This window comes from Lygodium microphyllum, chromosome 9, assembly GCF_053477565.2.
Source record: "Lygodium microphyllum isolate KBCC chromosome 9, Lygodium_microphyllum_v1.1.10, whole genome shotgun sequence".
NCBI lineage: Eukaryota > Viridiplantae > Streptophyta > Polypodiopsida > Schizaeales > Lygodiaceae > Lygodium > Lygodium microphyllum.
The window spans coordinates 120,617,872-120,640,696 of NC_141143.1; the positions used below are offsets into that span (position 1 = coordinate 120,617,872).

General features: G+C 42.6%; 1 non-coding gene across 1 annotated transcript; it reads right to left on the minus strand.

Annotated features, from left to right (window-relative positions):
- Positions 1-2,303: 2,303 nt before the first annotated feature.
- On the minus strand, positions 2,304-2,374 carry TRNAG-CCC (transfer RNA glycine (anticodon CCC)). The gene has a single exon. It is a non-coding gene; the product is annotated as a tRNA-Gly (tRNA).
- Between the last annotated feature and the right edge of the window lie 20,451 nt (positions 2,375-22,825).

Sequence of the window (22,825 nt, forward strand, 5' to 3'; positions counted from 1 at the left end):
GGAGGGTGCCTACCCTATTTGTCATATGGCATATACATCAAAGACACCAAAGAGCATGCATGTGACTAGAGTTTGCATTGCTAGCTTACTATGTCTTGTATGGATCTTTTTTTGGTGTTTTCTATTGCCTACATTATTTGCACAACTTGTGCAATTGAAATGAAAAAACTACATGTAGTTGTTATTAGCTATTTATTCCAAATGTTTACTCTCATGGACATATATTTGAATGGATTTTATATTTTTTTCATGTTTGGAAAAAGCAGTTGCAAGATTTAAATGTTAGACATTAATAAGGTTTTTTAGATTGCAATATAAAAGGCATTCATCTTACTCACACATAATTACCCATTGGATGACATATTTGCACGATAAATTGTACAAAGTTTATCCTTCGTGATCACCATCATATTTTTTTTCTCCCCATTTTAAACTTAAGGATGGTAAAGAACTCCTCTCCACCATGAGTCCGTTTGGCTATGGTGAGACACTTATAACCTTTGTTCCTGATCTTGTCCTCTTCTTTTTTTAATGATATATATTTTTTTGTTTCAAAGGTAGCATCTAGAAAATGCACCTCTCTCAACCGCATCTCTTCTTTATAAATTGCAACATTGTGCTCATCCTACAATTAGGAACACCTTGTAGATCAATGCCAATATATACATGTAAAGGTTACAAAATTAAAGGAGCATCATTCAACGAGCTCTATCTTCTAAACAAGGAGAGTGAGCAAGAGACATGGAGATTTATACTATGGGGAATTTCCATGATGGTCTTGCCTTCTTTCTATTTCATACTCAATCATTCACCTTCTTTGCTTAGGGGTGGGTTTTTCAAGAATACTCTCCTTGTTGGGAATTTCAAACTTTTGAAACAAAAATATCTCACAACCTAGATTGGGCTTCACATGTGTCCTTGTGACATTATAAAAAGAAGATACCAAACAAAATACACAAGTAAGAAAACCAAGCATATTGAGGTAGGGAGTAAGGAGAGAGTTGAGAGTAGAGAGAAGAGATTAGGAATATTGAAGTTATGTTACAGATGAAAGTTACATTCTAAACATAAAGGTTTTGAATTTGCCATTGTGAATATAAAGTGCAATTTATGCCAATTTATAAACTAAAATAACATTGAAATTGACATTGTGATTTGTAAATTACCATAAACATAGAGTTGGGCAGTGTTTGTGGATCGATTGGACCACATTGATTGTAAATTGAGATCGAACCATCTATATGTGTCTATCTCTAGCTAATCTCTAGCACCTAGATAGATAGGTAGTGTTATACTATAGCACGTCATAGCTATTGAGCACTCAAACCATCTACATCCATTGCCCTTGATTGAACATTTGTGTAGATAACCACCAAAGGTCATAGAAGCACACAAGTGGGCATCCAATTGTCGATCATTAGTTGTTATAATATACATTTTACTCTATCCTTTTGGAAGCTTGGTGAGATAGCTCAAGTGCTAATGAGGGAATGCAATAAACATAAGAAGAACAAAATAGCATCCAATCACTAGAGTTGTACAAGCCCAAACCATTTGGTGCGCCTCTTGTAGTAGGCTAGGCTGTGCCTACCATGACTCCAATTGCCCTAGAAAATGTTTGCAAGGAAACTACTTTGAAAGCGCCCTCACAGACTCCAACAAAGTAGTCACACTTTTGGGTTTATGATATGGAATTGAATTTCCAATCACGCTCAAATAATATACCCACTCCGACTCAACCCTTGTTGAGATGCTCCTATTCCATCAAGACAACAATATATTGCCACTCCATGTTCGCCATTGTTTCCTACTCCATCTAATTCCCCTACTTGCTTATATAAGATGGCATCTTAATATATAACCTCCTTCAAATGGTGAATCCTCCTATCATCTTTGTTGTAGAAATTGCCCATCAAGCTCATAGATGTCAAACGAATATTTTGTGATGATCCACACGCAACATCCTAGCCTATTATCACAATACATTAGTTTGTCATGCCCTGAACCAAGCCTAATCTGCATTCACCAAAACCATAGTCAAACTCGCCTTGCTTGCCTTAGACAAGCTAAACAAACCCTTGCAAATTATTGTGTTTTTATGTGAGACTTTCTTGCGATCTTATTATCAACAGAGTTTTCTTTGCATTTGTAATTACGCCAAGTTTTCTATTCGTACATCCTAACCTTGGTCAAATCACTCAAGTGCAAAATTATTCTTATGGCCTTGTTTTCCAGCAGATTAAAGGGCAATTACGATAATGGATGCTCGGAAAACGCAATACAGGCTTAACTAAACAAACAACTGCGCAGCCGGGGAATCGAACCCCGGTCAGTACCGTGGGAGGGTACTATGATACCACTACACTAGCTGCGCCTTTATAAAAGGTGATGACAGTAACAATAATGGTAGTGTAATTATCATACTGTTTCTAACATAATGGCAGACGACTCTCCCTTCTCAAGATCTCGAGGTTTTTATTTCAGCAACCTGCTTAATGGGCTTGATGCCGCCTTGTTGATTGTAATGTAAGTCTGCCTTTCTAGTTGTAGCCCAGACAATATTCTAGGTTGTATGAGTCATGGCAGATTGTGCTTCAGCTTGAGGCTTTCTTCATTTGTTTCCATGTCTTCTTCACTTTTTAGAGAGCGTTCACGTTCTTCTGCAGGATCCTTGATACCCTACTTTTGGTCTTTTATTGGTTCCCTCCACTTCCTGTAACAGTCTCTATGAATACCCCCCCTAATTTCTTTCTCTTCTTTGCTTTTCAATAACTTGACACAAGCTCATCACTCACACTACCATGAAGCTGTGCATGCATATCTTCTGGAAAACGTTTGAAAGCTTTCAATTTGATTGTGGGCGAGGCAATATTGCCCATGTAAAGATATTGACTGTTGAAAGGATGAGCCATCCATGAATTCCGCCTACTAGGAGAGGCATTTAATCATGGAGTTTTGGATCTCTACCATAACATTCCCGGAGAATATATTCTATCTGCGCCCAATTAATCCTTTCCATGCAGCCATGATCAGACTACAGACGAGAATGCAGTATTTTGGTTAAGCTGAGTTCGCATACTCTCAAATTATAAGACCCACATGCTCTCAAATAAGACATGATTCAGAAGTGATCTGAAGACTAGCACTTACGATAGATCCAGTACACCATCACGTCTTCTAACATCGAAGAACCAAAAATATTAGCACAACCTTCTGATGTCTCCTCTCAAGTCGTCACCACTACTGCTTGCCCCCAACTACACATGCACGAAGAGCAATAATTTGATGGCTTCTAACTCCACAAATTACCCAAATCGAGCTATTTCCCCCAAGACACTTGAAGTTAAATATCATGCATGTATACGGAACAAGAATGACAGGAAATTGAAGCAATCAGTCTATCGTGACATGGTGCAGCTGCTCTGGAAGTCACGTATATTTAATCATAGTTGCAAGGCCTGTGAAGCTCGTTGCTGTTAACCCCATCCCCCCCCGCCCCGCCTCGCTGCCGCTGCATTGACGGGAGGGACAGGGTACTTTCATGGTTCACCATGCCTTTGCAGAGGCAGCACAGGAGCTAGTCAATAGCTTGCTTGTGGTCACCATGAAAGGCACTATCCACATGGCTCTAATTTGGAACAATGGCCTTACGGTCTCCAGCTTCAGGGTGTACCATAAGTTCACTTGACAGCCTGTTACCCTCCTCTTTCCAAGCCTTGTGGCGACGTATTGCTATATATCTAGTGGAGGACTTCAATTGCCTCCTATAGGCATTGTGCTACCAATGGACGTCTGGGCCAAGGAGTTCATAACAGCATCACCGATATTGATATTCCCTCTGAATGGGATAGGCTGTCTGAAGGAACCACCACAAAAAATGGTGATGGGAGGAAAGGTAGACTGCATTAAGCTAAGGTACATTACATATTAGAACGTTAATTAGCTCATTTAAACAACCCAAAACTCAAAATGCTAATTTAAAGCTTATGTTTCCATAAGCAAACCCACCAACTTTGGTTGGTTCCTCATCTATAAATAGATGAGCTGCATAGTCACATCATCCTCCATTCAGCTAGGCTTGCATTTTTAGCATTTTCAACAGTCTAGGCTGACACTCTACTGTCGCCTCTTAACCAATATTATCATAGATTGTTTGCTTCATTTCAAGATGCATTTGAGGTATGGAACAGTACTCTCGAAGCTATCATTAGCGTTTCTGACTATTTTTCTAGCTCACCTCTTTACAAGTCCACCCAAGTCATAGAGTCGAGAAGTTTGAGGCTCAAAGTACATATCAATATGGCCTATTTCTTCATTCATTTTGCATTCATTCTGAGTTCTCTTCACCTTGAGGTCTACTATGTTCTAGTCACACACTTAGTCTAGTTCTCATACTTGCTTCAAGCATTTCTTTACATGGTATAATTTCTAGGTACACTCATGGATACCTAAGCCTTGATCTGAAAGCTTGAGATTGAAGAGAAGTAAGAATGCAAAAGGAAAGATGTCTTCACCCGCTTTGTCACCAAAGCATTCTCATTTAGAACCTATGTCAATAGCTAAAGGGGAGTGGTATTTTCAATCGTCTCCTTCAGAGGACATGACATTACGGGATATGACAAATTGGTATTCTCAATCCAGTATGTATAGGATCACTCATGAGGAATATCAAATGATTTTGATGCACTGATTGGGCAACATCAAGTTGAAGCAAGCTCAGATGCTCTTAATTTATGTCACATGACACTTGTGGCATACAAGTTCACCGACCAAGTCTACAACCCATAGGATCTTGCACATAAGTTGAAGATTCATGTTGGTGCGGATTTCAAACCCCTAGTAAAAGGGGATACATTGACATGGGAGAGGTATCATTCTACAATCTAAACTCAAAATTGGTGGAAGGTGAACAAGTTTTATTTTCTAATCCTTCTTTTTCTCCTCCTATGACGCGAGCAATAAGTGTCAGTTATTATCAAGAAAATCCAAACCCATACCAATATGTAAATGCAAGAAGAGGTGATTATAAGACAAAGTCAAGTAATTCGTATGTGTCTCATGCTTATTCCAATTAACTTGATTTTGATGCTTATCACAAATATAAAATCTCATTTCACAATTTCTATTTCCACCATCCATTCCACCTTTTACAAAATATATTTCCACTACATACACATCACTTCCATCTATGTCTCACATTTATATCCACCCATCCCACCCTTTCCTTTTGTTGCACATTCATCTATGTATCCACCATGTCACCATTCACTACACTAGATGGAACACCATCCTTAGATAATTATCATTTTAGACCCTTTTCTTATGTGCAACCGAGTGGTGGAGGTGCACCAATAGTAGGGACATATCCCCCCAAACCAAACACCTTTGGGAATCTATTTTCAAAGGGTTACCTTCTTGAGTGTACCAACCCCCTAATGTTGCCCAAATGGTACCACAATTTGTGCACATCCTTTCTCAGTGGGCCATTTGCCTATTACCTAGTACCTTAGTCTATAGTTGAGCAAGGGTCATAAGTATCAATGCCAGGCTTTGACACCACATGTATGTCGAGATCTATTCTTGCCTCAACTAACCCTATGCCTACTCTATGGCACCTCAGAGCTCATACTCCCATCTCCACCTCTATCAAGAATGCATTCACTAACAAGACCCATTTTTCACTCCCAATTACAATACTTAGACTTGGCATCAAAGTGATGGGAACACTTGATTGACTCCTATGCAGCTGAAGATAGGCATCATTGCATCAATCTTGACTAGTGAAGGAGCTCTCTCGCTCAACCCAGAGGCCTACAGACTGCTTATTATTGGTCAAGCATTTCAAGTTGAGTAGCCATGGCTACCTCTCACATAGCCGACGCACTCTCCCTACCTATGGGGGTGTAGTGAGCTGACCTTGATGCTTGATCGAGTACCCTCCTCTTTTCTGCACACCGGTAACTCCATGATCCTTGAGGCAAGTTCAAGAAACCTCAATCCCTCTTTGTCAAGCTTCATCTTCCATAGCCGCGTGAGACAAGAGAAGAGAAGAAGATGAAGAGAGAAGATGGGGAGCTTCTCCTCCTTGATTCCTCACTCTCACACACTCACTCCCTCACTCCCTCAGTCAAGCACATGCAATAAGGTAAGAAGAAGAGATGAAGATTTTTGCCACACACAAGAATGAGCTCTCATTCACTTTTTGAACTTTATATACAAACCCTCTTTCCCTTGGGCGGTCATTCCCTTTTTACATGGCCCTGGCCATGGTTTACGCCCTTTGGTCCATTGTCCTCCTACCTTCCTAGCTTTCTTCCTACCGCCCATCTACCTTTACGATTTGCACAAGAGGGAGCCTGGGGCTCTTTTACAATAGTTTCAAGGGCGTCTTGTATTTAAAAATGCGCATTTGCCTTCGACTTGATTTTTGAGGCCGTCCTTGCACTTTTAGTCATTCTCGTTCCTGCCTTTTTCTTTGTGTTTGATTTCCTTCTAGGCCACGTCTTTTAGGTCCCGACTTGCGTTTTTCTACTTTTTCCTTTTTCTTCTCGTGTTGAGGTTAACATTACCCCCCTCCTGGCTTAGTGCCAATCCCATGGCACTAATGTTTAGTAGTTGAAAGGTGGGATGGGTGTAGCCAGATGGCTACTTTTGAGTTTGTATACAAGCCCTTGCAGGGGATGGTGTTGGGTGGACTAGCCCTTGAAATTGAAGATAAAGTTGGGACGGGTCCTTTTTCGTTGTGGGTGTTGAGAGGATTCATCCTTTGAAATTGAAGATAAAGTTAGACATATCCTTGCGTGGAGAGAGGCGGATGGGTGGATCCATCTTTAAAATTGAATATGGTGTTGGATGGATTCCTGCTTGGAGAATGGCGGGTGGACGGATCCATCTTTAAAATTGAATATCGTGTTGCCTTCTCTTGCATTGTTCCAAATGAGCTTCTTCATTCACTTTTTGACTAGGGTTGTTGCTACCATGCTTTGTTGTGCTTGCATGGTGACATTATCGTATAAGATGGCCCCTTTCTTAGGCAGGTGCTAGTTCCACAACACTTGCTTTTTGATCTTGTGAGGGTTTGATGAGGAAACGCGGATATGTGAGCCGATGTTGATGGGGTCCCAAGGGAATTGGGCTTGGGGCGAGGACGCGGATCACCCTGTTAAGGTGGTGGGGGCCGGGGGCATATTGCATGGATGATGGGGCCACTGAAGCCGTTGGTTGGGGCCTTTATTTGTACCTAGAAAGAAAAGAAGGTGCACTACCTGGAGGTGTTTGCTCTACCGTGTGATGCGTGGTGTGCATGCTCGTGGAACTGGGAGACGGGTCTATAAGCCCTTGGTGGTGTCCCACACTTGAGGACCCAGTTTGTGCATCGTTGTATGTGAAGTGTGTCACTTGGGGAGATGGGTTTGGGAGAATATCTTGCTCTTGATGTGCCCTAAGCATGTGCAGTGAGGGATGAGGCTAGGTATAGAAACCCTAGGTGTAGTGATTGTGGCACTCAAGGTGCTTTTGGGGGGTTCAGTGTTTCCACTTTTTTTTGAGTAGATGATTATAGCTGGCCTAAGCATGTGCAGTGGGGGATGAGGCTAGGTATAGAAACCATAGGTGTAGTGATTGTGGCACTCAAGGTGCTTTTGGGGGGTTCAGTGTTTCCACTTTTTTTTTGAGTAGATGATTATGGCTGGCATTTTGATGCAAGGGATGCTCTTAGGCTCTACCATGATCTTCCTCGAACGATTCGCAAGGTGGTCTTAGGGACTTAGTCAAAAAGGCGCGGCTCTGCAAGTATTCCTTGATACTAGCCTTTGCATTAAGAGGTGTGGTTGACAAGAAAGGATGATGCACCTCGTAAAGTGGCTATTGCTCATGTCTTCAAGGATCCTCATACAAAACGAGGAAAGTAGGGGTTGCCCTCATCATGAGCCTAGTCATAGCATAGCTATCTATTCCTAGGTTATTGTAAAAAAAGAGTGGGGGAAGGTGGGCTTTCTCAACTAATGGCTTTTGTTTAAGCAAAAACCTAATGGCTCTAAGGTAATTACAAGTAGTTATGAAGGCTGGGTCTGGGCAAGAAGAGAAATCCTCAAGGAAGCGTGCGAAAGTCCGCTGCAACACAATATTAGTGAGTTTGGGAATCTCCCAATTCCCATTATTTGAATACTAAAAAGGTGGCACCTGGATAACATGCCCATAAGTTTCTCGAAACTATATGGTGTGACCTATCATTGGAAAGTGCTTGAAAAATGGAATCTATTGAGCTACAGAGCACTTGATTTGGAGTTATAGTTTTCAAATTATGACAAATCCAAAGATTTGACCATGTGTCTCAAACTTATGGAAAATTCCCATATTCCCCAATGTGGTGTTCTGATCTAAAGGTTACCCATTCCTCGGGAGTTGCTGCATTGACGTTGTAAATCTTCGGGAAGTCGTACTTGCCATGCACCCCCTATCGTAATCCACTCCGTGTTTGCGAGGGTAGGGCATGTAGATATGATCATTCTGTTCTTCCTTTAGCGTACAGTAGAAGGCCATCCATGCATCAAAATTGGTGTCCCGAATCCTCCTCCACCACTTCGGCTGTGCCTCGTAACCTTGGACGGTTTTGGGAACTTGATAGATCTTATCTTGCCAGTAGTCCGCGGGTTCCCGCCTCCATTATGTGATTACAATGCTTAGCTCCTCGACCCATCGGTTTGCTAGAGTATTGCCCAAACGAATGATCCTTTCCACTACCTCTAGGGGTAAGACTCAGTCCAAGGCTTGTGGGTAGAGGAAGGAGAACTCAAAGGGTCGGGATTGGAGCTCCCGTTGTTGCTAGATAGTTAGCTTATTTGGCCGTTTGACGGGATAGTGATCCTCGCGTAGTGGCATGGGCTTGTCAGGAAGCTGTTGTGGCCATGCTCATGCTCTTTGTTGGGCTTGCTCCGCAAGTTTCGATCTTCTTCTTCTTGCAACAATAATGCGCTCGAGAACCTGGGCATCCTTTGGCTCTTCTGGGGGTAGATTAGGCAAGGGCAGACTGGGCTCTTTGATTTGCAGGTCTTCTTCGAAGTTTCGACTGGGGGTGGATGGGGCTAGTCTTGTTCCTCAAATCCAAGTTCCCTAAGCTCATTCGTGGAGAGTTCGGCTTGTCACAAGTAGTTGTGTTGCTGCTCCTTGGTTATGCCTGCGCCAGTTGGGAGTGCACACTCTTGCAGGCCGTACCTTAAAGCTTTGGTTGTGAACTCCAACTTCCTTTTCATTCTCTCCACCGAATCCTCGCCTTCAACTTGTGTGACATGAAGCACAATGCTAAAAAAGGCTTGCCTCTGCGTGTTGGAGCATGCTTCAGCGGTGGCCGACCACTGCTATGCCTTCTCTTCTAGATCTTCCTTGCCCCTTTCCATCTCCTGAGATAGGATAATTACCACCTGCTGCTGCTCATCCCACACTTCCACCATTTGGGTCTTCTCTTTATCCCAGCGGTCTTCGGCTATTCTTCTACCTTGATCAGCCATGGAGAACTACTAGTGGGCCTCTACAATCCTTTCTCAATAGTTTGTGTGTGGCTTTTTAGCACTACCAAGTGCAATTTTCTTTTAGTCATGGCCATGGCCATTAGTCCCTCCACTTCCTACTAGGCATTTCATAGGTTTTCTTGTAGGCTCTTGGTGGCTTCTTCTATGGCCTCTTCCTTCTCCTTCGACACAAGTCCCATCTCTCTCTTTAGCCTTCCTTGCTCCTCCATTGCCAACCACATCCTGAATACTAGGGCATCCTCCTATACTTAGCGTCGTTCTTTTGATGCTTAGTCTCCTTCCTACTGGCTCTCCCGTAGTTCTGCATACATTGCTCTTTACTGGGTTGATATTGAATGATAGGATGAAAACTCTGGATAAAGGATGCCCATTTGATATGTCGATAAGATATTTGGGGTTGGCTAAGTAAATGTCTAATACTTTACTGATCGGTCTTAATCATAAATTCTGAACCCATTAAGTAGTGTTTCCATTGTCTTAAGGCTTGTACAACAGCTAATAATTCTTTGTCATATGTGGAATATTTCAGTTCAGAGGGTTTCAGCTTACAACTAGAATAGGCTATGGGATGATTATCTTGCATAAGTACGGCTCCTATTCCTGATCCGCTAGCATCAGTCACTACTAAAAAGAATGGTCTATTAAAATCAAGCAACCGCAGGACAAGAGCATGGGTTAATGCATGTTTCAATTAGTCAAAGGATTTCTGTTGATTATCGGACTAATGACAAACAATACCTTTCTTCAGAAGTTTGGTTAATGGTAAAACAAGTAATGAAAAATTACGTACAAACTTCCTATAGAAACTAGCAAGACCTAGGAATGATCGTAACTCATGCACATTTTTAGGTACAGGCCAATTCAATATTGCATCTATTTTCTTAGGGTCAACTTTAATTCCATCAGATGATACAATATGACCTAAATACTCAATTTCTGTTTTAAAGAATTCACTTTTTTCAGGATTTGCATACAGTTGATTATCTTTTAATAACTGGAAAACCAATGACAAATGCTCATAATGTTCTTTCTCATTTTGACTAAACACCAAAATATCATCAAAGAAGACAATTACACAATGCTGATATTTTAAAAATATACGATTCATCACTCTACTAAATGTAGCGGGTGCATTAGTCAATCCGAAAGGCATCACTAAAAATTCATAATGACCAAACTGTGTCCTAAATGCAGTCTTGAATATGTCAGACTTATCTAGTCTCACATGATGATAACCAGATTTAAGGTCTATTTTACTAAATATAGTAGATCCTTGCAGTTTATCCATAAGGTCATCGATTCTAGGAATTGGATACCTATTCTTTACGGTGATCTTATTTAAAGCTCGATAGTCAATGCACATACGATAGGTATTATTCTTATTCTTGACTAACAGAACAGGTGCACCAAATGGAGAACTACTAGGTCTAGTCAATCCTCTATTTAGTAATTCCTCAACTTGACTTTGAATTTCTTTTTACTCTATCTGGTTATGCCTATATGGTGCTTTGGAAGGTGGTTGTGTACCAGGAATCAAATCGATTTTATGGTCTTCTGGACGTGAAGGAGGTAAACTAGGTGGTAGATCTTCGGCAAAACAGTCTTTAAAATGTGCAAGAAATTCTTTATGCCTAGGGTGCATATGATTTTCTTTTACTTGCAGTTCATTCACCCAAATGAGATAGGATTTACTACTTTTGTGTAATGCACGTTTAGCTTGAGTATGCGAAAGCAGTGGAAAAGCATTAGATGCATGCATACCATACAATGTAATATGTTTTCCTTGAAATTGAATATTAATTGAATGTGTGGAATAATCTATATCTGGGTTATGCTGGTGACGCCAAGGCATACCTAAAATAATGTCACTTGACTGTAATGGAACAACTAGAAAATTTCTTCTTTCAGTGTATTGACCAATTTGAATCTCTAAGCCATACACTTCCTGTGTACCATTATACCTAGTGCCTAAAAATGCTGCTTTGATACGATAATGCGTAGGTACAGTTTGTAACTTCAATTCTTTTACTAGCTTTGCTGAAATAAAATCATGAGTACTACCATAATCATGCAAAATAATCTTTTCCTTTCCATGCATTAAACATTTCATAGTCAATAAAGAATGTGGAGTTGGCATACCTGGTAAAGTATCCGAAGGAGTATTAATGTCGTCCTCATCTTCCGTGAAATCAGGCATATCTTCATGTTCGTCATCTTCCATTGCTCCAAGGTAGTTGATATGGGCAGGTGGCTTCTTTGAATGGCAATTTGGTGCTAAATGTCCATGCTAGTGGCATTTATAGCATACTATAGGCTTGGCTTTGGTTACATTGTTTGCAATGGCAGGAAGTCTAGGGACATTAGGATTTGGCTGTGGAATAGGCTTGGGGTTTTGGTTGGTATTAGATGGTAAAGCAGGTGGTTTTGCCCAATTTTTACAAAAATATGATGAAGGAAAACGACCTTGATTAAATCTTCTAAAATTTGAGTTGAATTGCTTAGATCCATAGTTACCATTGGCTTGGAATTGCTGTGGACGTCTGTCTCTACCTCGCAGCTTGTCTTCAGTGTCGTGAGCTAATGAAATTGCGTCTTCAAGAGTAGCAGGCTTGAACATATTAACTTCAGCGTAGTAATGTCCAAGGATTCCAGACATATACTTGCACTTGTGTGTCGCTTCAGGTACGTCTTCGAGCATGCATAACTGGAGTAATGCATTCCAAAAGCGTTCGGTGTACTGAGGAATAGGCTCACGATCCCGTTGCTGAAGAAGATCCCATTGCTTTATGGCTTTCTCATGAAATTGTGGAGGAAGGAAATTTTGCATAAACTTCTTCTTGAAATTCTCCCAGGTAGTGGGACAATCTATACTCTTTCGTACCACTGTCCACTAAAGAGATGCTCTATCCACTAAATGATTAGTGATACACTTGATTTTATCTTTTTCTGCAGGTTTCCTCATGAAAGTAGTCGTCAAACTGACTAATGAATGCAAGAACAGTTTTTTCCTCTCGAGTGCCATTGAAAGTATAGAATTTGAAATTTCTTTTACTTATCTTTGATTCCTTGTGGATGGTTTGAGCTTCGAGAGTCGCGTCGATGGTACGTCGGATAAGATCTTCAGATTGAGGTTCTTCTTTGTCAGTAGTTGATCTTTGTAAAGTTGCCAATTGAACTTGCAATGATTTCCTAGCCCTTCGTTCTTCATCCAATTGCATCATGATTAAATCCAGCTTTTGCTCCATCGTAGGTTCAGGTAGGTCGCCTTCAGCCATTAAATCATCCATATGTGATTCCGCCATTCTGCAAAACTCAAAAGACATCTCACTCTCAAAATAAAGTTAGTGGGATGAGCGTAACTCAAGTTCGGGAATACAAGGCTTATGTATTTTTGGGTGTGGCTTTCACAATCTTCGAAAAATCTGCGTTTTATCCTTCTTCGTATGCTGAAAATGCTTTAGCAAACCTGCATATGGGTAGAGTACCTTCCAATGAACAACTTTGCAGTTCGGAGTTTCTGCGCAAGAACAACCCTTCTATGCTTTTTGAACACAAGTCAGTTTTGACTCCAGTTGACTTGTCTGACTTGCAGAGTACCAGACTAATGTGACTTGCAGAGTTTGTGGACTTGCAGAACTTAGTTGCTTTGTTTGACTTGCAGAACTTGACTTGAAAGAACTTGCAGAATCTGATTGCTCTGGTGTGACATGTGGTTTATGACTTAGCTTAGTAGTATAACTTATGGCTTACTAAGCCCAATTCGATTTCGAGGTATCGCGGCATGCTGTCATCGCGTTTGAAGTTAGCGAGTACATACTGATGCTGCCTGAGATGAGATTTTAGTTATTAAGCTTATTAAAGCTTAATACTAAGCTTTATAGTTTTTGAGTTTTAAGCTTTTAAGCTTATAGACATTGAAACTTATCTCTGGTTCTTCACGACTTGTGTGTGAGGATGTAGGAGTGGTCCTCCATCTTTGCAAGCTGGTCCTTCGCGATCCGATGATGGAAACAGAGGTTCTTGATTGCTAGGAATCTGCTTGTATCGACCGTTCGCGACGACATTGACCGTAGAGCCCGATCGTTCCAGGAGCTCCGCCTTCGCACAAGATGGGTAGCGATTGGAAGCTCTTGATCTCAGCTTCGCTTTGATACCACTGGTGCGCAGATCGAATGCTGTACGCTTGCGTAGTGAATGCCAGAAGGTCCCCAAGAACAATAGAACTCTACTTTTTGCACAAAATTCCATGTAAAAAGCATGAACGACATGAACAAGAGACCAATTGGGTGCAATCTCCCCCCATGCCTTGTGTGAGCGCTCCACAAAGCATGTATTTTATGTATTAATCATCTTCAAGCTCAAATAATAGCCCAAATTACAAAATAGCAAGCTTTTAGCTTTTGAGTTTGCTTTAGCACAAAATAGGAATAAAGCTAATGGGCGGTGCCCAAAGAGTCTGACATGCCCAATACAATGTCCAAGTATAAATAACATAATCGTGCGCCCATGCGCATACAAAATAATAATAAATATCCAACACCTCAATAAATAGGCGCGACAAAATATAGGCGCCATGCCTAAGGTATGCGCCCATCAAAATATAGACAATAAATCGAATACTCGCTATCCTCCAATGCTTTCCTCTGCCATTGCTGCTATCTCTACACATCAACTGAAGCATTCACAATCATTAGTAAAATAATACAATTAAACTGACAAAAGTGAATACCTAGCAGTCTTCACCTACATAAATAAATCAATTGGTTAGAAATCAATCCTAACCTTAATTTATTACGAGTGCGCACTCTAAACTCATAAACGTTTATTAATTTAATATGCATTTTGTGGAATCACCCGCTATGGAATCACCCATGTACACACTAAATTAATGAAACGCCCGAAAAGGACAGGCGTCCCCATCAACTTCTCGCACAAAGAATCCACTTTGTGTATGAGCCCCGGTCATCAAAGTTTATGGAATCCACCGTAAAACCTCACGGAATCCACCGTGGCACGGAATCCACCGTGAAATATGCCTCCTGGCATCACTTCTGGGTTTGGGATGTCTGCCAGAGACTTATCCCATCCACCGTGTGCACATCATTCTTATTAATATCCAGCATTGCGTATACGTCTCTTTGATGGCATTTTTCAACCTAGGCCCTTCTCCACCATTGCAGGCACCTCCACTTGGCGTTCTTCTCCTCCCATCGTCCTGACTATTATTGTGCCTAGTTTCTTGCATCATCAAAGCTTCTTAAGAACTTTGTGCATATGCTATAGTCAACTGCTTGCCCTACTTTCTCCACATGCTTCCGGAGGGTGCATTTATCCACCAACTGTTTTATAGTCAGCTCTTCCAGGATGGCTTCGTCCAGATTTAGCATGTGCTTGAAGGTGAATTGGCTGAAGTCCCTTGTTTCTACACTTAGACCGCATCTTGTTTGTTCTTCCTCTATGAAGGGGAGTTTTCCACCTTTATCTTGCCCTGCCATTGTGGGTACCTATCATTTACCATACTCCAACATTAGTATTCCTCAGATGGCTTTTTGGTGAGCAGGAAATTGATTTTGCTTCCATGAAGAGAATGAACAAGTTGAATTAAAGACATGAAATTTTCAAACAACAGCCTATTCATTCCTAGTCTTTCCTACTTTTAACTTTGATTAAGCCTTTTTGTTTCCTTCTTACCTATGTTTTCTTAATCACCTAATCACCTTACCCCCATCGGGAAATGATGAGAATCCTTCCTAGGATTGGACATGGGAGAGACAAGGGCATTTAAGCACCGTATGGTGCTATCTACTTTGGCATAAGCCAATTGTAGAAGTTAGGGTTGTATTCCAATTGAGCATGATGATCAAGATTACGAGGGCTAACACATACTTGGGTAATGTAAGTTAGAACATCGATTAGAAAATCACCCAAGTTAATGCAACTAGCCACATGTAGCTCCTCTTCCATAAGGATGCGATCAATGTAAGGGTGGGCCAAGACCTGGTCGTCTAGGTGTTTGTTTCAAGTGATAGCTAAGACCTTGAAAGAAGTTGGTGCTATGTAAGTTGGGTCATTCTAGGTTGTTTTAATTGCACGTCGCTGCTTAGCATTAGTCATTACTTGGCAACCCTATTTCTCCCATTGGAGACATAGATTACACCATTTTTTAAAGGAACGATGAGTCAGAGTCAGCAAGGCGAGTGAGTTTCTCAAGCTCAATGGGTGACACAGGCCTTTGGGGCTTGCGATATGATGCTATTAGCCGTCTGATGAGCACGTTCTCTTTTGAGATTTCACTATTATCAATCAACTCCTTGCTTCTTAGAGATGGGGTGGCAAGTGATGGTCGTGGTGGGCTATGCCTCTAGGATTTCCCTTCTTGGGCACGCATATCCAAGTGTTGCCTTTGTAATATCCTTGGGCTCACAAAAGATCTTTGGGGATCCATTGCGGCTTTATTATGTGTCTATGTTGATAGCATCAGGTCGGTTTCTTAGGTTTCAAATGATAGTCATTAGCCATGTGGGGCTGGGTTTGTTGGCTATGAGTAGGTCACTTTTGGTGCTTTGGTGCCCATTTAAGCGTGGGCTCTGTGGCTTTGGGGACGGCCTTTGTTGCTGGTGGTTTTGTAATCTGGATGGGTTGTGATGAGTCACAACCCCCCTCCCTAGGCTTGGTCCTAGGGTAGCTCTATCAATGGCATAGCAGGCTTTGGTGGAGAGTTGTTGCCCTTACTAAAAGCGGTCACGATTTGAACATTACCAATGGAAAGGTGAATACGCTGCAGATCGTAGTACATGTTACAATGTGCTTGCTTCTTGAAAGTGCATCTTAGTAGCAATTCTTGACCTGCATCCTTCATATTTGGCAATACATAGAAGAGGACTGGTAGGCTCTTAGACTCGATAGAGACTGCGATCTTGCACTTCCCTAGGAGTGCATATGAATTGCCCCAGAATGGGCTGAGTTTAGCATTGGTGGGTTCTAACTGTGGTCGACCAATGAGGGTCCAATGAGTGTGAGTCAAGACATTGAAGTTAGCTCCCTTGTCAATCAAGACATCAAAAGTGTGTGTGCGTCCCAGACGGTAGCCGTGATGCGTAGGTATGCTGGTGCTACTACCTCTTCATCCTCGTTCTCTAGTTCGGTGATGATGGCTACGGGGATATTGACAAGGGCTTCTAGCATAGGGGGTTCATGTAGTGGGTGTGTGGGAGGGTAGTACTTCTTCATGCGACTACCATTAAAGAAGCCTATACCCTCACCCTCAAGGGTTTCAAGTTCTACATTGCCCATCCTACTAATGGTGTGTACTCGGAAAGGTACCAATCCTTGAAATTTTATTTTCTGTTTGTGGCCCTTTATCGAGTAGAGAAAAATAAGTTCTCCTTGCTCAAAGTTGCGTTGTTTAATGTGCTTGTTGAACCACATGTTCCATCGTGTTTTCTCACAAATTAGGGCACGGGTGGCTAGGAGCTGAGTTTGAGTGAGTCATTCCAATTCCATGAGGCGGTTGGTCCAAGCTTCCTTCCCTTCCCATCTCTCCTGTACTGCTATCCTCGAGCTAGGGACAAAGAATTATAATGGCAAGATTGCCTCAGCCCCATAGGTCAGCATAAAGGGCATTTGTTCGACAGCTGTTTTGTAGGCCATCCGATAAGCCCATAATGCTGCCATAAGTTTGTTGTCCCAGTTACTTCACGAGGTAGAAACTACCTTCGTAAGGACATTGACTAAGATCTTGTTCGTGGATTCTGCTTGGCCATCAGCTTGAGGGTAGTAGGGTGAGGATTTCTTGTGGATGACTCAAATTGTTAGCTCTATGCCTTGTCCAACAACTTCTCTTGTAGATATTCAAGATATGTGATCAGCCATGTAGTGCTACTTGTCCTTGCGTACCACCACAAAGAAATCAAATTCTAGAAGAAGAAGCAACCATCTAGCAATGCATCCAGTAGCGCATGGCTTATTCATGAGATACATCAATGCTTGATGGTCTACAAAAAAGGTGAAAGGCATGGCCAGGTGGTAGTGTTGAAAATTCTTTACAACGAACACCATGGCTAGCCCCTCCATTTTTGTGGTGGAGTAGTTCATCTCCGTGTCAATGAGTTGTCTGCTAGTGAAACTCACGGGGTAATCCCTGTTATGTTTACCAGACTGGCACAAGACAACTCCAATAGCAAATTTAGATGCGTCTATATGCACATGGAAGGTGATGTTCCAGTTTGGGGCTTGTAAGATTGGTGCAATTGTAAGAGCCTTCTTCAACTACTCATATGATCATTGGCACTCATCAGTCCACTCGAACACAATCAACAGCTTATACAATGGTCTTGCAATCAATGCGTAATTCAACATGAAGCGTCGATAGTATGGTGTGACCTAAGAAACATTGAACTCCCTTATAGTCCTTTGGTGGCGGCAAGTCGATAATGACCTGACTTTGGAAGAGTTAGTGGCTATGCTATTCTTAGACACATGACAGGTTGTTTTTCCCACTACAAGATCACTACCCTGTCACCATTCTTAAACTTCGTGAAACATTTTGGTAGGTTCTACGGTTTCTTCTACTATTTTGCCTCCAACTTCTTTGGCTATCTTCTCCTATCTTTCTTCAATTGTTTGCATCTCAGGTGGACTGGCATGTCCCCCTTGGTGCATTTGGTCCTAGGAGGTGGGGGTATCTCTGGGTTACTCTCTGTGTATTGACCTTCGATTCAAAATTAAACTCGCAATCCTCGCTAGAGGAAGGAGTTTCCCTTGGTGGTCGTGTCTCAGAGGGTTTGTCTGTCCTAAGCAAGGGTGCTACCGGTGGTCAGGCTACTCCTGCTTGTTCGTACTCCACTGCTCCTATGTGCTCCAACTAGGAGCAATCGCATTCCATCCGCATGGCAAACTCAGATTCGGCAAGAATCTCTCCTCTCTCAACCCTGTAGCATTCCCTCTTTGGGGCTTGGAGTTTGCTCTTATCTGCTCTATTACCCTTCCTTCGGTGTTGTATTCTATGGTGTCTATTTCTTCCTTGCTTTCCTCACTAACAGAGAGGTAGTCCTAGTACTCATCATTAGGATTGCCACCTTATGACTGCTCATCATCTCCTAGACTCTCATCTCTAGCTTCTTCCTCATCGGTGACTAAAGTCCAATTGTACAGTAAGTTCAGATCATGCACCTTGGTCTATCTCCACTTAGGTTCATCCAGCAGTGTCTTTGAGAGGCTTGAGATTAGCAGCAAGGTTGCTTATCAATTTGCTTGTCAGATACTTGTTGAGGATCTTGTAAAGTTCTAGCCTATTGCTAGGAACATGGAAAGAGATTGGCCTTGGTTGGCTACTTGAGCTCCTGGCCATCATGCACAATGGCACTGGGGGCTCCTTCTTTGACACACTCACAATTTTTGTAGCCTGTTTGTACATCCCCTCTTCATCTGAAAATGGGAGATTGATGATCACTAGGATGTGCATCCAATCTCACTCATCCTCAAGATAAGGGATGTATTTGGTCAAAGACCCGTAAGACTTCCTTACTGGCTCATCGCCTTTAAGCATGACAGAGATGGCATCTAGGTCAATAGGGGTCATCTTCCATGTGTCCATCTCGACCTTTACTACTTCCGTTTAGTTTCCTAGCAAGATTAAACTGTTGCCTCAGTCTTCAATGATGCGAGTGTTTCTCACCCAGGGTGGGCCTAGCAGAATGCCATAGTCTATCCCTTCATGAAGTTCACAGAGAATTGGACACCCACGATCTTCACTGACCAATTCTTCAAGACTTCAAATGGCCTTACTTTCATTTCATTAGCTAGAGTGACATTGAACCTAGCTATTTCAATAGGCGGGTTTCCCTAAGCCTGGAGCAAAACATGGCTCAACACACTCACTTCTACCCCAGTATCTACGATTCTCTTCCATGTTACATCTCCTAGGGCTAGGATAGGCAAGACTGCAAGCATCTCAGTGCCTTTCCAAAAGGCATTGATGCGTAGTGACTTTGGCACTGAGTGTAGCACCAAGCTGGGTATCTGCGTGACTGCATCGTGATCTTGCAAGTCAGCTGCAATATGCTCCATCGGTTCTTTCACCTAGTGTTTCAACTCCTTCCATAGTGTGGGGTGCTACCTAAGCAGGTCTTCTACACTCAGAGTCATTGGAGTGGTTACCAACATTGCGAGGAGGTTGTTGGTTGCTTGCCTCTCTCCTAGGGTTGTGCCTCTTGGCCATTGGTCTTGACTGATTGATTGGTCCATAACATCTAAAAGTGGCCTAGGAGGCACCGCCTATGGCATGGGTGCGTTTCTCAACCTTGGTCATACAGGCAAGACTGGTGTGCTCACACTAGAGAGATCCTCTATCTCGTCCTCTAGGATAGGCTCAGCATCCTTGAGGTGCTCCTGGGCTTCCTTTATCCACTCCTTGACTTTGGATATTACTTCAAGTTGATGCCTAGGATGAGGATACTCCCCTACCTTGGCACTTCCTGTCTCTGCCATCTTTGGATTAGTAGTCTCTACCTGTGCATTCCTGACCTTCATGCCAGTCACTAGCATTGTTACACCCTCAGTCTTAAGTGTGACCTTTGCGTCAGTATTTTTCTTCCTTCTCCTTTGACTCTTCTTTCCTATTGAGGCTACATCTAAATTGCTGGGACCTGGCAGTGATATGCCCGCTTGCTTTGTCTCTGCTCTAGTCATGACATGTAGAGGGATTGGTGTATCCTTGCTGTCAAATGTCTCGACTCAAAATAACCCCAAGGGTACTGATGGCACGATTTTTGAGCTAGGGAATGGCTTCTGTCTAGGGCAATCAGTGAAGAGATGAGTGATGCCGCACTCGACACATCTAAGGTCAACTTTTTCCTTATTCACTTGTTCTCTCTTTGGACAGTGTGATGAGATATGGCCTAGGTGATTGCAAGTCCAACATGAGATTGGATCTTCAATTGGCCCTGCGAATCCTCTTCCCCTACTCTACCTAATGTCATCACCGGTATTGGTCGATAGTCCATTAGGATTGGATTGCCGTCTTCGTCATATGAGACATAAGGGTTCACATAGGCTTTGTCATCGTTAGGCTCCTCCACATAATGGATTGGAGCATCACTCTATGGATGGGTCATGTAGGGTCCTGGTGGTTTGGATATGCCTGTGAGGTTGATCTCCATCCTAGGGATGATGGGTTTTGCATCATCTGGTTCTAGGAGCGCCAACTAGGCTCATCTTCCAAAGAAATTTGGTAGCCTGTCCCTAGGTATGGCAGATTATACTGCTGAAGATGGGGGAATCTCCTTGGAAACCTAGAGTGCATGGCATCATGGCCAAACCTACCACAATTCGTGCAAGGCCTAGATCTAGGATCTTGGCAGTTATTTGAAAGGCGATTGCTACCACATGCACACATTGGACGTGCGGTCGCATTGGTTTCCTCACCAATTCATGTAGTCGTGCTAGCTTCATTCTCACCTTGCTGGCCTTGATCTACACTCTTCCCCTTGATCTACACTCTTCCCCTTGTCCTGCATGCTAGGGGTTGATCCCTTGCTCAAGATTGTGACCCTCTCTGAGGTCCTCTGGTTGGGTCATAGTTTGAAATTTGAGAGCTTCTCTCTCTCAGCTAGTCATCCACCCTAATTGCTTCATCAAAGACCCTAGCTAACACGTCTCGCTACAAGCTAGAGTTACTTTCCAAAGCCTTGTACAACTCCTCGATGTGGATTCCATTCATGAACTTGGTGGAGATAGCTCTTTCATTGGGTCACTCATTCATGGGGATTCTCTTAAAGAGGCTGTGCACATGAGTGACGTAGTCTCTTATGTCCTCCTTGTACTTTTGAGTGACATTCATTAGTTGAACTATGAGGTTATTAGAGTATCCTACTTTTGAGAATCTCTTAATGAAGATATCTTTTAGTTGGGCAAAGTTTCCTAGCTCAGCCATGTCTAAGATGGTGTACCATGTCCAACCTTTATCGCCTAAGTAGAGTCCAAACGCATGGGAGTATTCATTGGCCTCGCAAACTTGCTCGAACTGCTCTACAAAATTGTATAGGTCACTACTAGGCTAGTACTTGTCCAGTTGCTTAGCTACTACAAGGATTTTTGATTGGCTCTTTGCCCCCTGAGTAATTCCTAGGCCTGAGAGTAGCGAGGTCACTAGTGCTGCTGCACTTTGTTCAGCACTTGTGTTGTCCATGAGCCGCTTGGTCATAAGCTCACTTAGCATGAGGTCTACCTCTAGCGCGCGCTCTCTCTCTCTCTCTCTGCATTTGGTCTAGCCTTGCTTTTGCTGGCTAAGGCTAGCACGCATCATGCTTCGTGTACATCTATGTCCTACTGCAACTTCCTAGTTCTTTGCTCATGGTTGAGGCCACTATGCCCTGTAGCGCTTTCCTAACTGCTTTCCTCTCTTCCTCTAGGCTTGCCACTACCTCCTCTACTGGCCTACCGTGGATTACTATTTTGGTCAGTAGGTCATATTTGTTGACCATGTCTTGGACCTTGATTGGGAGATCACCTCTTTGGTCTGTGTTTTCTCTTGACATTGTTCCTGCTTCCTACTCCATGAGGTTGTCGATTAGTCCGAGCAGCTTTGCAGCACACCCTCAATCTTGCTATTATTTCTGTCCTGTCATCGTCTTCAAGGTCCTATTAATGGGGCTCTGAGGCACCTTGCTGCGTTTTGGGGTTTCCTCCTATTAGTGGGTTCCTTCGAATTAGTATGTATGAGTGTGTTCCTTGTTATTGAAAACAATCCTCAGCTTATGTAGACTCACTGCTGGGTGCTCTATTGTGCACGGTGCAAAATCAGGCTTTCCGTCCTTTTGGTGCACTCGTGTGAAAGGAATCACTGTGGGGTGCACAAATAAAATAAAATAATCATATAGGTATGTCTACCCCCTTGGCTTGTCTATGACCTAGTATGGCTCTAAGCGCGGTCTCTGGTTGCTTCTAAGGATTTTCTGGGGTCTATGCTACTCCCTCTATGCTCTATCAAGGTTGGGTCACCATATAAGGGTCGGTTTTTGGCTCTAAGTCAGGTTCGTGGTCTCTTGGCCAGGCTGCTAGGGTCACTTCTAGACTACACCATTTTGGTTTTCTTTGGTTTTTGGCTTTGGCGAGCCGGGTTGGGTTTCTAGGGGTGTTTAAAAATGTGTCCCAATCTATCTTAACCTAGGGAGGTGGTCCTATTCCTAGTTCTCTTGTCTTCTTCCCAACTGGTATGATTCCTAGAATCAGACGTCCGATCTTGGTGGTTCGATTGTGCACCCAATTGGATGGTCTGATTAGATCGGGCTAGTTTGACT